The sequence below is a fragment of the Argentina silus genome, assembly GCF_951799395.1.
Source record: "Argentina silus genome assembly, chromosome: 4".
Classification (NCBI taxonomy): Eukaryota; Metazoa; Chordata; class Actinopteri; order Argentiniformes; family Argentinidae; genus Argentina; species Argentina silus.
In genome coordinates this window covers 24,318,836-24,334,482 of record NC_139658.1, presented here as the reverse complement: position 1 = coordinate 24,334,482, position 15,647 = coordinate 24,318,836, and the positions used below count along the sequence as shown (strand labels likewise).

The 15,647-nt window shown below is 43.2% G+C and overlaps 1 protein-coding gene across 2 annotated transcripts in view; it reads left to right on the top strand.

Moving 5' to 3' along the window:
- cenpp (centromere protein P) overlaps positions 1-15,647 on the top strand; it is a 57,641-nt gene that overhangs the window by 6,784 nt on the left and 35,210 nt on the right. The gene's annotated exons all lie outside the window — the stretch shown is intronic.

The window sequence follows — 15,647 nt, the reverse complement described above, 5'->3', positions numbered from 1 at the left end:
TCCTGTGGATTTACTCTTCACACACACACACACACACACACACACACCTCTGTGGTGGACTTTTGGTAGCCAGTACCAGGTATAACCATAGACATACAGTGTGACTGTGTACACACCTGTGGTTGGTGTCACTTTATAACAGTGATTGAAGTGGAATTAATGAAAATGTGCCAGGTGCCCGGGACTTGGTTTACTCTGATGGCACTGGGGTTTGTATCTTAGAAGCGGTCTTCTTGGGATCCACCATCTTGTTCACGTACATCTTCTGTGTGATTGGTTTCCAGTCACATGTAATGTTCAATCTCACTCAAAATGAAGATAAACGTTTTGAACTCAACTGTCAAGACAGAACTTCCTTATGGTGAAGAGTGCTGGAAAACCACAAAAGAAATAACAAACAGAGTAAGAGTATCATCCTGCGAATCAGGTGACCCATGAAGATCAGAAACCAAACTACCTGAGAACGATGCAAGCAGGAGTCAAATCAAATCAAATCAAAGTTTATTTATCATATGCACAGGATGCAGTTGTAAACGATACACTGAGATGCTGATTTCATTGGAGAACATCATGGTGGACCTGGAAAAGAAAAGATTCACAGATCACATTCAACCACAGAAGAGGCTCCCTACTGCTGGACTCCAGAGGGAGAGAGTTTACCTGGCGGCAAACTGCTGCAGCTAAGCTCAGGACCAGGCTCACACTCCCCTGACCTCGTCCCTGTGGGCAATAGCCTGGAATAACAACGACTCAAACCTGGCCTTAGTGGGAGTGAGTAAAGTATTTGTTATTATTTCATTTCAGCGAACCACACGGCTGTGAGGTGTAGCTCTGAATCAGAAACGCGTGGTGGTCAAGCACTGGGGGGGGCTGTGGGAGATGCGTTTTCGGCATTTCTATTGGCTTAATGAAGGCCAAGTTTGACACGTTGGTCTACCAGACCTTTCGCACATTTGGGCAGAAGTATCTGAGAACGAGACTCGCGCTCACCTGGAACGAAGCATCCAAAACAGCCCAAGGCAGGAAGAGATGGAAGAGAAAGAGATGGAAGAGATGGAAGAGAAAGAGATGGCTTAAATCAGTGCAGTAAGTACACAATAATGTCCAACGCATCCACACTTGATCACAGTTCGTGACAAGCCACCGAGAAAGTGATGTCACAGGCGACTTATCATCTGCTTGTATCGCTGGAATCAGTTGAATGTAATAGTTTGCATTTAGTTTGTCTACCTCATTATGGTTGGAAAATGTACTGAGTCTGAGTGAGTGTGGGGAAGGCAATGCATGCTTTCTGTCAAGATGGGACTCTGTTGAAAATGTACTGAGTCTAAGTGAGTGTGGGGAAGGCAATGCATGCTTTCTGTCAAGATGGGACTCTGTTGAAAATGTACTGAGTCTGAGTGAGTGTGGGGAAGGCAATGCATGCTTTCTGTCAAGATGGGACTCTGTTGAAAGGCCTGTGATGTAAAATTGGAAATCAAACTAGAGCTCGAGCAATATGGAAACAGTTCTGCTGTTCACTTGGAGTATGTGTTCATTGTTGCTGCCAAGTTGGCCGGCCTAATGGAACAATATTAACCCACATTTTCCATATTTGCATCTGTGCTCCTCAATCTTTATATATTTGCCTCACGTGCCGTTAAAAGCCTGATTTATACCTTCCACCTCCGGACTTTTCATTGTTCTGGCTAGAGTCACATCATAGGTCGGCAGCAGGTATAAATGCGAACCCCTGTGCGGTGTCAGCCACCTGGAAGTGCGATGTAGCGCGATAGCCGCGTGACGAAATGGCTGCTGAGTGACTTCTCTTGCTTTACCTCACTATCTCTGCTGGTAGTCTTCTCTTGCTTTACTTCACTATCTCTGCTGAGTGACTTCTCTTGCTTTACCTCACTATCTTTGCTGTCGCCCTGCTATTTCGTGGCTACTTCATAGTCTACCTTTTTAAGTTTGAAAACAATTCAACGCGTCTTTTTAATTTAGAAAAGTTTTATTAAAATATTTAAAAACATAACTGTCACATACACTTTGTTTTACTGTACAGCATATTTTTATTCACACAGGTAATAATTCCAACGTTACTTCACTAAGTATGATTGGGAGTAAGGACTGAAGAAAAGGAGCCCACACCTCTCTGGTTTCACCATTTCAATATCTAAGCAAATAATGTCAGGAGTAACTTTCACATTACTATATTTCATAGATACATTTGTCATCAACTTCTACTTGAGTTTTTAAGTTAAAACAGTTTAACTGAAGGTAATTCACAGAATTCTGAGGATAAGCCAAAAGCTTGACTCAACATTTTTAGGAAGCCATTATTCATATGCAGAAGCAACATTCCATGAAAGGTGTATTTACAAACCGTTCCAGAGGCTATCATTTAAAAATGTATGTTCAAGGCCAAGCTGAAACAGCTGGCCAGGAACAACAATAGTGTGAGCAAAAGACCTGCTCAAACCTTCATGATGTCACTGATGTAAGGTTTGCTTACTTTGAGAGATACTAAAGTACCTTTTGAAATTGTATATCTTTGAGGCATAAAAAAGGCCGATTCTATAAGTTATGACCAACACAGATCGTAACCACTTCCCTTTCTGTAAGTACCCCCAAAGTTAACCTTTATCCAGATCTCACCCAAACACTCTAAACCTGAACCCAGGAAGAGTAGGCAGGACAAACAGGACGGGAATACTCCCAAACACAGAATCATTCACGTCGTAGTTCGTAGAATGGGTCTGTATCATTGCTGATCTCTCTCTTCTCTAATAGTATCGTCCGACAGGCAGTGATTTCAGGCAGGTGAAGCTGTTTGGGTACTTGGCCAGCAGGACTGGGTTGCCGTCCATCCTGACTTCGTTCAGGTTGGGTCTGATGTAGTACGTGTTGTTGCCCTTGCAGAAGGTGTCGGCGCTAACCACAGTGATGTTGTTGTTCTGCAGAAGAAATAAATAAGAGTCAAGTTTAAATGTATTGTAGTCGTGACGTAGTCTGTTATACAGAGAAGGACAGCAGGGTCTTTTAAGGTACACTCGACCAGGTCCTTCGATTTTGGACTTTTTTAATTCCGTTATGTTGTTCTCCCCTGCTGTTGTCTTAGACTAAGTGTCTCTTAAAAAAAGAGCTGTTATCTCAATGGGACTGACCTGGATAAATACAATCTATTCCAGCGCCTGCACACCTGACTAGTGTCAAGGGAGAATCAGGCGTGCTGGAAAATAATGAAAATGTCCAACGGCCGGATGTCCCCGAGGAACACACAGTGAATCACTGATCTACTCAAAGCAAAGATTGTTGACGTGGCATGAAGCTGCAGCTATGAGCAAAGCTGCTTCAGGCGTATATCAGGGGAGGCTGGTGGAGGTAGAAATTGGTGGATGTGCTCATTGTAACGCATGGAAAAAGGAATGGTATCAAAGACAGGCTCATTGTAATGCATGGAACGCATTACATCAAACACACGTGTGATCCCATTCCTGATTCCGTTCCATACATTACAATGAGCCCGTCCTCTGATTTCTACCTCCACCAGCCTCCCCTGATGGAGTAGTAGTACCTGTGAGACTCACCTGTAGATGGACTATGCGAACACTCTCAGGGATCTGAGGGACGGCCTCCAGCTCATTGTCTCCCAGGAACAGGTTCACCAGCTTGGTGAGTTTCTGTTGGAAGAGTCAGATCCAAATGTTAGGTTTCTATTGCTCCACTTCTCCATGTAAAAGAACCCCCTGCCACCCCCCCTTTTGTATTCACATATTAAAACTACCCGCTTTGTGGTCTTAGTTATTGAATTAAAGGTTCACTACGTTGTTTTTGCTTCCTAAAATATACGCAAATCATGTACATGTAGTTTGTATGTAGTTTCTGGGGATCTAGATATCCTGAAGTACTACTAAGGTTGAAATACTCTCCCTCCCGGCTATAATGCCCTTTCCTTGACATTTCCTTTACCTTCACACGGAACACTGTCAGCCTGGAGAAAAACGTTCTTTACCACGTCCAGATGAGGGATGCATGATTTCTATCTTTCACTGTGCATGTACAATGAACTGTACCTTGAAAGCAGTTGCTTTGACTCCTTTAGTTTTGAGGCGGTTGTGGTTGGCGTTGAAGGAGGTGAGCTTGGCAGGCAGCATTGGCAGTTTGACCAGGTTGTTCTCGGCCAATGAGAGCTCCTCAAGCTGCGTCAGCTTTGAGAAGGCGCCATCTTCAATCTCAGAGATCAGGTTTCCAGTCAAGTCGATTCTTTTCAGAGTGACTGTGAAAACAAAACAAAAATATTTGTTTCTTTGCAATATGTTCAGTGGTTAATAGCTAATTTACCTGCTTTGTGTTAATCTGTATGTATTGATTCATATACTAAAAGTGGAGAATTACATTTTTGAGTTATTTATCTTCTTTCTTCTCTCTCCGTACGGAAAGGTTAACTAATTAAAACTCAAAACGTTAATTTGAAACTCACCCTGACCATCATAGCATCATAGCTTCGTAACGGTATGTTAGTAGTAGTATCTCACTAGTATACATTACTGAATGTCTGTGACTCAACAGATTATGGCCATGTTCCACTTACAGTCTCACACTGAGACACTTAGGAAAGTAGTGTCTCAATGGCAACAAGCCATTAACAGCTGGCCAGAGTCACTCACCAATGTCTGCAAAATCCTTGGCAGTGATCTTCTTTATCTTGTTGTAGCGGGCGTAGAGGTAGGCAGTCTCCTTGGGCAGAGCAGGCACAGCGGTCATCTCTGGAACAACCTCTTCACAGTAGACCGAACCAGTCAGACACACACACAGCAGGCACGTAGGGAGCTCTGAAACAACATAAAAAAACATCAAATTCTTAATTTCCGGTCGAAGTTCTAGGATCCCGAGCACCGTTACTGTTGCTGTTAACTGGTCAACATTGTTATTTATTATCAAAGCTTCTGAGGTTCTATTAAGTTGTAAAAAAATGTCTGTCATATTTGATTTGTTATACTCTATTTTTAACGACCTCTGCTGTTGACAGACCTAAAGCACTCACACCTGGTTCTGACACAAGGCTGACGGGAAACACACACAGCAAAGAGCCTGACAGCTTCCAATTAGAGCTCTCTCTCATGCACGCACACGCACGCAGACACACAGACACACACACAGCCAAAGTGCTTGACAGCTTCCAATTAGAACTCTCTCTCACACACACACACACACACACACACACACACACACACACACACACAGAGCAGAAGTGCATGACAGCTTCCAATTAGAGCTGTTGCAGCGGCAACATGTGGCCGTTAAAACTGTGTGTTCCACTACCTCACAGAGAGGCCATGGATTAGCCCGGCAGCACCAGCCGCACTGACAAGTAACCCTGACCCCGAGACACTGCTGTAGGTCTGGGACGATTCCATAGGTGGAAACAATATGGCGGAATGTCCGCCAAGCCAATCAGAGGGCAAGATGAAGCTGTTATTATATTACTTGTATCAATTTGGTCCTCTCAGATGTTTCAAAGTGGTATGGGGTAGGGGATAGGAGGTAGGAGGTAGGGGCTAGGAGGAAGGAGGTAAGAGGTAGGGGGAAGGAGGTAAGGGGCTAGGAGGAAGGAGGTAGGGGCTAGGAGGAAGGAGGTAAGAGGTAGGGGGAAGGAGGTAAGGGGCTAGGAGGAAGGAGGTAGGGGCTAGGAGGAAGGAGGTAAGAGGTAGGGGGAAGGAGGTAAGAGGTAGGGGGAAGGAGGTAAGGGGCTAGGGGTTGATTTGGAAGGCAAGTCTCATGGCCCTGGAGCTTACCAGAGGCGTCCCCGCCCACATCTGGACTCGGAGTGACGTCTGGGGCGTCGGCTGGCAGGAAGACCAGGCTGGTGTCGTAGTCAACGCCGGCTGCTATCTCTCTCTGCAGGAGTTAAAACACACTGTTAGTGATTCTGAAACACAGACCTGAATATGCCGACCTGAACACTATGAACTCTCAATTCATATGATGAAGTGGAAGATATGTCTTTGTTGAACTGCATCCGAAGTCCAAGAAGACGTGACTGTCATAGTCTTGAGATTCCCTGGCGTAACTTGTTTGTTTGGGTAGTTTGTTTGGTCACCAGACAAAAACATTGACCGGTTGTTTTTGTTTTAATTATGTCTTTCAAATGTTCACCCTGAACTAATGTTCTAGTTCCACTGAAAGCTATGTAGAATCCATGTGATGTGGTATACTAGGTTCTTGTCCACCCCTAAGCTACTGTATGAACTAGTCTGGTGCCTTCTGAAGAATTCAGAGCTTGTGTGTGTCTGTTGTCCAGGTGTGTAGTGAAGTATGTCGTCCGTCCCAGGGCCCTGACCTCTGACCTTGTCAGGCAGAGGGCTGCTGTTGGGAATGATGTTCCCTCCAGACTCTGAGACCTCCTCTAGAACCCAAGGGCTCAGCTGTGTGTGTGTGTGTGTGTTGGTGTGTGGGTGTGGGGGGGGGGGGGGGGGGGGGGGGGTTTGGATAAAATCTATTCAATAAAGAATCCAAGAAAGCATGATCAATTTTAAATTAATTCCCATGGTCTTGAGGGGACCTGTTCTAGAAATTCTATTTGTTTTTTGTTGAATCCCCATACGTTCATAATTGCAGCGCCAAAATAAATAATGTTTTTGTGTTACTCTGGAAGCCCGCTATCTGCAATAGAGTGAATTTGGGGCCTCAGTGAGTAACCTTCTCTGGCAGGCAGGGAGCCGCTGTTTGTAATGGATGGGAGATGGTGTTCCCTGGCTCAGAAACCTCCTCTGGAGCCCACTAGCTCAGCCCAGGCCAGTAGCTAGTCGAGCCCTGCAGCGGTCTTCTGCTGACTAATCACATTGCAGTTTGGATAAACGCAGCCAAGTGCTCTCAATCTGTCACTGATGGGATGGATTTCCTTGGAATTAGAGTTTGGCCAAACTTTGGCTCATTCCAAGGTGCTCAGCTGGATCCCTACAGTTTGATGATTTCAAAGGGAGAAAGTGGTTTGTGGTGTGCAAAACCATAAGCCACAAACATTAGCTATGTTTTGTCAGTAAAAATGGCACATACTGTTATTGATTGTTGGTTGATAACATGCATTTTATTCTATTGAAGTAGTGATTACTAGTTGCTGAGGCAGCATTTACAAATAATAAACAAATGTTTTGCGTAAAACTTGAAACATTTTAAAGAGTCTGAAATTAATCTGTCACATTTTCTTTCTTCAGTAGTTATGCAGAATATCTTATTGCGTTTAAGAATACATTTCATAGTTATAATAAAGTTATTGATCATAGTTATCATAAAGATATTAATGTATGTTACACATCTTTTCCACTACAGTTATCTTATGTATGACATTCATTGATTGAGTCAAAGTGTTCAAAGTATATTTTTTATAACACTTCTATAAATTGAATTTAGTAACCATTATTAATACTGAAAAAAAGAAATATTTGCACAAATAAAAAACACATATTATACCTTAGTCCTTGACTCCAAATAGGCTTCTTCATTGAACAGTACATCCCCCTGATTGGCAATAACAGATCCCTGCCTGAGTGGTGAATCCTGATTAAATCGTTTTCCTGATGAGCAGGCGATCCATGGTGCAAATATCAAGGTGAAGAACAGTGCCGTCTGTGTGCTCATCATCTTGTCCAAGCTGCTGTGATGTGTGTTCACTGCTGTGTTAAAGTGTGTAAGTCAGCAGGGCAGGCAGGCTTTAGCCTAGTAGACTATTTTCCCAGTGCCTGTGCGTAAAATGTGATCTGTCAAATCAGTATTTAAAGCCTGCACCAGTAGCTTCCAGGGGATTCTTAAGCAAGAGTTTATGGAACAGACTTTAACCCTTTGCTAGCTGTCCCATTCAGATAAACGCCCACACTCTGCTGCTACAGTAGAGCTGCTGCTGCTGCTGCTGCTGCTGAGGTTTCTGGCAACTTGAGTGTGATTTGAAGGAAAAATATGCACTATTAAAATGCACAGAGAGCAGAAAGCAATAAAAGGCTTCATCACTTTTACTGTTCTCTGGAGCTTTGGCTGATAACCACACTTATTTAGTTGACTGGAATGTCTGTGGTCTGCTTTGTACCCTTCTGTAATAACTAGTAATAACTGATTTATCTTTCATTAGCTTATAAAAGCTGTTTTTCAAGGCTCCATTTTTCACAGAAGTGTAGTACTTTCCCAGCCTATGGGCTGATGGATATGACATAAGTTGTAACATATATTGATTTGTCAGCAGTAAGAAATCAGTTTACACTTGATTTTCAGGTGATGTTATGATTTCTTCCTCATGACATGTGATTTTGGTGCAGATTTGTTTGCTTGTTTTCAACTGGATTAGTGTTTATAACCCTTTTAGATGGTGCAGTTCACAACACACTATCTCAAGTTATTGAAGATGGTTTTGGAGGCTAGTGGGGCGTTCCTACTAAACCCTCTCTGGACACATGATGTGAGGAGACTTCAGCCAACAAAGTGTTTATTTCAGTCATGTATTATTTATCCGTGCCTTTATTCCATTAGGATGCATCCTTCCTGGTTTGGAAGTGACCAGCACGAGAATCGCCAGATCTGCGCTGCTAGAATTCAAATCAGCCACTGGCAATATTCACATGGTTAATCTCATTGGTTCTCATATCATTGAGTTGTCGGTGTTGGAGTATCTTTAACATGCTCAGTCCTTGTGGTATATCCACCCTGTTTTTGAGTATTAGATTCAACCCGTGCTGGAGAATAAACTTCCTTCCTTGCACGTAGCAGTTTGGTATCCATATCTGATCTGTTCCGTGGGAGATGAATTTGGTGCATTTTTATTGTCACCAGACATGGTCAAATAAAAGGAAAAGACAAAAGACAGGACACCCCCTATAAACCCAAATCCTTTGAAACGTGAAGTTTAAGCAAAACATTTTAAATAGAAAACATGTGACTGTTTCGCGTCCCCACCCTCCCCTACTTGCACCTCAAGACAGGAGGAAAGGGGGGCCCCAGAAAGACAGGAGGAACGGGGGGCCCTAGAAAGACAGGAGGGAAGGGGGGCCCCAGAAAGACAGGAGGAAAGGGGGGCCCCAGAAAGAAACATTGAAGGAATGGAAGCAAGTGGACTGAAACCGAGAAAGTACTATTACAGGTGTGTTAGCAATTATGAGAACTTGTAAAAATTTACTATGCTGGGAAGTGTGCCAACACAACTGGAAAATGTTTTTACTGTCCTAATTTTCTCTAGTACCATTTCTCGGTCAGGGTGGTATTTTACAGCATGACTAGGTTCGGACGATATAGAGCACCTTAAACCAAACCATCTTGCCCAGAAATCCTGCGTGGGCTCTGTGGTGCAAAGCTAGGGATATAATCATTCACAGACCTCATATACAGCACCGTTGAACACAGTATGGTTCTTAAAAACCCCCAAAACAGTTTTTTGTGTTTTTACACCATAATCAATGTATTTTATTATCTTGTACATGGTAAACAGGTGTCGTTATTGACTTTCATAATGCAGAATGAGAAGCTGTGTGTACGAGTGAACATCTGCCCATGATGGCCTGCTGCTTGTAGGCTATACGTTGGCATTTGAATCGTAAATCTGTCCAATGATAGTAATCAGTCAGACGATCTTCTTTGACATCCCTTTTCATGTCTTTGATACTTCCTGTTATGAATGCTTTTGACAGTTTTGGAACCCAGACAGTAATAATAGGAAGATGGTGGATGTAATGACGGGTTGAGTTTAAAGACGTAGTATATTTGTAGAGTGGGGGTTAAGAGAAGGTTATTTCATGGGAGCCCTTCTCCTGGATTGGGATGTCTTCCAAAGTAAGCTCTGGATAAGAGATGATTTTCCAAACCCACCACTGCCAAGATGCTAAGTGAAACATCAATGTCTGCTCATCCCTCTCCCCCCGGAAATTCCATTACTTCTAATTATTCTACAACGGGTAGAATAATTCAACGGGTTGATGAAAACAAGCATTGAGATTGGCCAAGAGGCGTTCAAAGCCTTGATTTAATAACGACAATGTCCCGGTTAAATAACTGATTATGATATTCCTACGCCGCAGTAGATTTCTGTATCACGTTCCCTTGACAACATTTGTGGTATTGGGAACTATATGTCTCAGCGCGGGTCAGAAACCACCAGTCTTTCTCGAAATAAATACTTAATAGCATTGTGTTCTTGTCACAAATCATAGATGGAAGCAGTAATGCCCTCGAGGCTGTGATTTATCATCAACATTGTCACCTGGAAGGCCGTTACTCCCCCTACCCATGGCAACGTTGACGACAGGTCACGGCCTCTCTGGCATCATTGTTTAAATATTACTAAAAAAAAGTTATACAACAGGCCTCTTTGATGAGTCACCGACGTTCCCACAGCGAGACGAGCTTGTTTTCATGAGAGCAGGTGAGCACAGCAGAGACAACGTGTTGTTTCTCCAGTCCTACAGCAAACTGGAGACTTCATGTAATTCTTCAAGCTGTCCACCTCTCACACAAACCCCCCAATTCACCGAACATGTAAACACAATCATGTAAACACAAACATGTAAACACAAACATCTCATTCTGGAGGAGTAAACATGATCACGGTGAGGTGGTCGGGGTTATTTTATATATTATAATTATAAATATATATTATTTTGACGCTTGCAGGTACTCTGGTGAAGGTGCAGGTACTCTGGTGAAGGTGCAGGTACTCTTGCAGGTACTCTGGTGAAGGTGCAGGTACTCTGGTGAAGGTGCAGGTACTCTTGCAGGTACTCTGGTGAAGGTGCAGGTACTCTGGTGAAGGTGCAGGTACTCTTGCAGGTACTCTGGTGAAGGTGCAGGTACTCTTGCAGGTACTCTGGTGAAGGTGCAGGTCCTCTTGCAGGTACTCTGGTGAAGGTGCAGGTACGCTTGCAGGTACTCTGGTGAAGGTGCAGGTACTCTGGTGAAGGTGCAGGTACTCTTGCAGGTACTCTGGTGAAGGTGCAGGTACTCTGGTGAAGGTGCAGGTACTCTTGCAGGTACTCTGGTGAAGGTGCAGGTACTCTGGTGAAGGTGCAGGTACTCTTGCAGGTACTCTGGTGAAGGTGCAGGTACTCTGGTGAAGGTGCAGGTACTCTTGCAGGTACTCTGGTGAAGGTGCAGGTACTCTTGCAGGTACTCTGGTGAAGGTGCAGGTCCTCTTGCAGGTACTCTGGTGAAGGTGCAGGTACGCTTGCAGGTACTCTGGTGAAGGTGATTCATTGGTAGGGAGGCCAGTTGACATCTGCTGCTGTGAGGACCTCACATGTTGGTACTTGACTGACTAAACTGTACCAACAGTAACGACGTCCGTCAGCGTATGTCTTCCCTCGTCCAACCTGGTGTTGGAGAACAGATGAGGTGTTGACTGGAGAGACCACCTGGATGGATGTCTCAACGCTGACATCACGTTCCTCTGACCGTGGCCTAGGGGGTTGTACTGTATGAAGCCCTGCTGCCCATGGCATTCTTATGATTACATCTTCAGGTTATGAAATAAAATATTTAGACAAACCTGTATTCTACAAATGCATTATTTTGTCATGTGGAGTGAAACGAATTTGGATAATGGTGACGCTTAGAAATGATTGATTTCTCATAATGTATGAAAAATGATTTGATAGCTGTACCACAATGAATGCATTCGTTTCTGTAGTATTATTTTGCCAAAGCAATTATTTCTGTTAGATAAAATAAAAACAGCATAGCAAAGGAGGTATTATATGTTGTTTTTTTGTGTAATGGTCTGACTAAGTCCTTTCCCATATGCTGAGCTTGGGTAAATGCTGGCTTGCAGCCCTGGAATTTGGTCTCCAGGGATTTGAAGAAGATCTAATTGGTAGAACAGAAGGCTTTAGCGTTCACCCGGGTCCACTCACTGCGCAGCCTGTAGACATAACGTAGCCGTGTTTAAGAGAAGCTGCAAAGTTTGTTACGATGTGACAGCCTTCATGATACAACAAGGCAAATTCCTGATGACTCTGTATTAAAGTGTCTTCTCCAGAATCACTTTCTTTAGAGGTTATTGTCATAACAGACCTTGCTGATTTATATTTGTTTTTCTAAGAGTGCAGCATCTGCAAGACAACGCTGTTAACAGAATTCTCTCCTTTTAAAAAAAATATCTTACAAAAGAGAGATTGACGCACTGCATAACTTGCTTCATGATCCATAGTCGTCATGCATAAGCTGTTACACACATACATGCATGTTCATGTCGACATACACACATTAATTCAGCAGACAGACTTCAGGTTTCTGGATATATGGTATCCAAATGCACATGATTCTGAGAGCACTGAAAGTACCCCTCAGGAGGAATGATGGAGGTGGAATATTTCTCCTGGGATGGACAGCTGGAGCACAGATGCTGCCTGCATGGTAGAACAGGGACCAGTGCGTGTTGCTCATGGAGGTCTTTATGAGGCTCCTTATGCTATACATGGTCCTTCTTTGAAAGCCAGTCTGTTGACATGTTGTCTCAGAGATCTAGAACTAATGCAGGCTAATCGCTTCACGATGCCAGTAGGCGTATATATTGTATAGGATCTTGTTGAAGCTGTACAGAAGATGGAGCTTTACCCATAAAACCCTTTACTTCGGGGCTAATTCAATGAGTTGTGTTGGCGCTCTCTTAATAATGAATGATATGGAATTGATATGGAAGTCCTGAATCATTTCAATTCACACAGGGTTTGTTCCAAGAAGAAGGATTTCTAGGAGGGAGGGACGTCCTCTAGAATCTCCTAGGTACAGTAGATGGAGCTTACCCATAAAAAGCTTTAATTCTGGGCTAATTTAATGAGTTGTGTTGGTGCACAAATAATTATATGGGAGGAATTAGCCTTGCACAGGGTTTTTTCCAAGAAGAAGGACATTTTATTTATTTTAGAGGGAGGAACATCCTCTAGAATCTCCTAGATTGTTGAGCTGTGAGTGAAATTGAGGGAGATCCTCTGTTTAATAAGGAAGACCTCAGATTGCTGCGGTGAGATGTGGGTTTCCTTGGTTTTCCTTGAGGCAAACCAGCCTCATGTCTGACGTCTCAGTAAAAGCAGGTGGAATTACACCAGGCCTGCTTCTCATTCAGTGTGAAAACCCTGCTCAGAGTTGCTCCCGTTGCTGTCAATCTTTCTTCGCATACAGTATAATGCTGGTCAAGGCATCAGAATCAGCGTTGGCCATTGATTAAAGGTAGACTCTGCGATATGACATGACCACCGGTAGTTGGATGACTAGGGAGTAGGGATGTGGATGTACACATTTACATTGATGAACATGAAGTATAAATAATAAGCATTAAAAAAAAATCCCCAGATTTGTATTTGTGTATTTCTTTTTTTTTCCAACTTTTTGGGGCAGGGTGTACGTTTAGATTTGAACATCCCTACTTTAGAGATGTTTCAGGGGGGCGCTTAGTGGCGTAGCACACTAATGCGCACACCACGTAATCACTGGTTCGATTCCGACCCTCGACCTGTCCTGAATGTCATCCCTCCTCTCTCTCCCATCCTTCCTGTCAATCTCTACTGTCTCTATCCCAATAAAGCAGAAATGCCCTAAAAAAAAGCAGCGCTATTTCGTGGCTACATCATATAGCGTAGACTCCCTTTAAGAAAATGTGTTTGGTTGGCTATCACTGGCCTGTTGAAAAGCATGCAGAATTGGGTTCAGCCGGAGGGGACCAAACAGTCTTTGGTTTCTGTGTATTTGACATCTGTCTAAATGAATGTTATTGTAAATGTAGCTAGCTGTTATTGTAAATGTAGATTTCAAAGCCATTAGTCTCAAGGCCTGGAAGCCATTATCACAGCTTGGGTTTTTACTACAGTATGGCAGGCTGTTTAAGGTGAGACACACACACATTCACACACACTCACAAACACACACACACAAATACACACCACAAAACCATCTCAGCTATCTCCATCTGGTTGGTGTAGAGGGGGATTTGCTGTGCCTCCTTCATCATAAAGTTAATCATCTCTTCAAATCTGAAGACCACTTCTGGGGTGAAATTGGATGATTATCAATCAAATGACTGTATTCATTAGAGTTAACAGAATATGTTGAAAGATTTGTGATTGCAGAACTCTGGTGCAGTTTACAAGGGTTCTGCTAATATAGGGAGAAAGTGTTTGGTGTTCAAAAACAAATTCTTCTGCTTGGCCTGGGTCGAATTCTTTCATCTTTTCTATTTGCTGTTTTTTGTCTTCTCAGCAAAACTGGTTTCCTCGTGTGGTTTGGTCCTATTGTCTCTTCTTGTTTTTTAAAGCAATGTTTTGGTTATGATGTTTTTTCTGAATTCAGCTTTTTGGAGACACGGTGATCGCATGTGGATATTATTACTATTTGAATGTATTCCATATCTTGGCGGTATTGTGGGAGCGGCGTTGCAGTCTGGCTCTGTAGTCTGTATATTGGTTGTTGTTGTTTAGGTTGTCCAGACATATTTGGCATACTTCCTGGGTTCAGCAAACCAGTGGATGTGGCTCTGAAGTGGGACGGAAGTGGTTTCGGACTCGGCTTATGGGTTTGGTCGGTTGGTTGGGTTGGGCCTTGTGACTTATGGGTTTGGTCGGTTGGTTGGTTGGTTGGTTGGGTTGGGTTGGTTGGGTTGGGCCTTGTGACTTATGGGTTTGGTCGGTTGGTTGGGTTGGTTGGTTGGGTTGGGCCTTGTGACTTATGGGTTTGGTCGGTTGGTTGGTTGGGTTGGTTGGGTTGGGTCTTGTGACTTATGGGTTTGGTCGGTTGGTTGGTTGGTTGGTTGGTTGGGTCTTGTGACTTATGGGTTTGGTCGGTTGGTTGGTTGGTTGGGTTGGTTGGTTGGGTTGGTTGGGTTGGGCCTTGTGACTTATGGGTTTGGTCGGTTGGGTTGGTTGGTTGGGTTGGGCCTTGTGACTTATGGGTTTGGTCGGTTGGTTGGTTGGGTTGGTTGGGTTGGGTCTTGTGACTTATGGGTTTGGTCGGTTGGTTGGTTGGTTGGTTGGTTGGGTCTTGTGACTTATGCTTTGTCAATGATGAGAATGATTTTGAGGCACATAATCTAACTTTGTCCATTTGCGTCTTAGTTATTGGAATATACTCATGATAACAGATAGTACAATGTAAACTGTTATGTTGCTGTACAGCATGTATGTGTAGTTGTGTATTTAATGTAAACTGTTATGTTGCTGTACAGCATGTATGTGTAGTTGTGTATTTAATGTGTCAATAGCAGACTTGCTAACTTTGTATTTCCTTTTTGGACAATTGTTTCGGGGAGAAGACACCAATTTGCTGGGCAGATTGGCTGGTACTAGTGCCTGTTGATTTAAGATTGCCATCGCAAATTCTAGATAAGAGGGGGAAGACTTCTGACATTGGATGTCCATTTCCCTCTCATTTTAAATGAATGTCAGTACTTGTACTTGTCATGGAAATGTCTGAATGGCTTTTTATTACAAACATGTGTTTGATGAGTTGTTTTGTCTCTAAGCTTTAGCAGTGACATGACTGATGAAATGATGATTCCCTATGAAACTATTAGGCTGGACATAATTATAGTGATATGCATTATTTCAGCTACATTTTGTAGACCAATAACATTAATTTTAATCACGAGCCTATGTCCTCTTTTTTGCTTTGCCTCAACCTATAGTTCAGGCTGTATTAATGTGTCT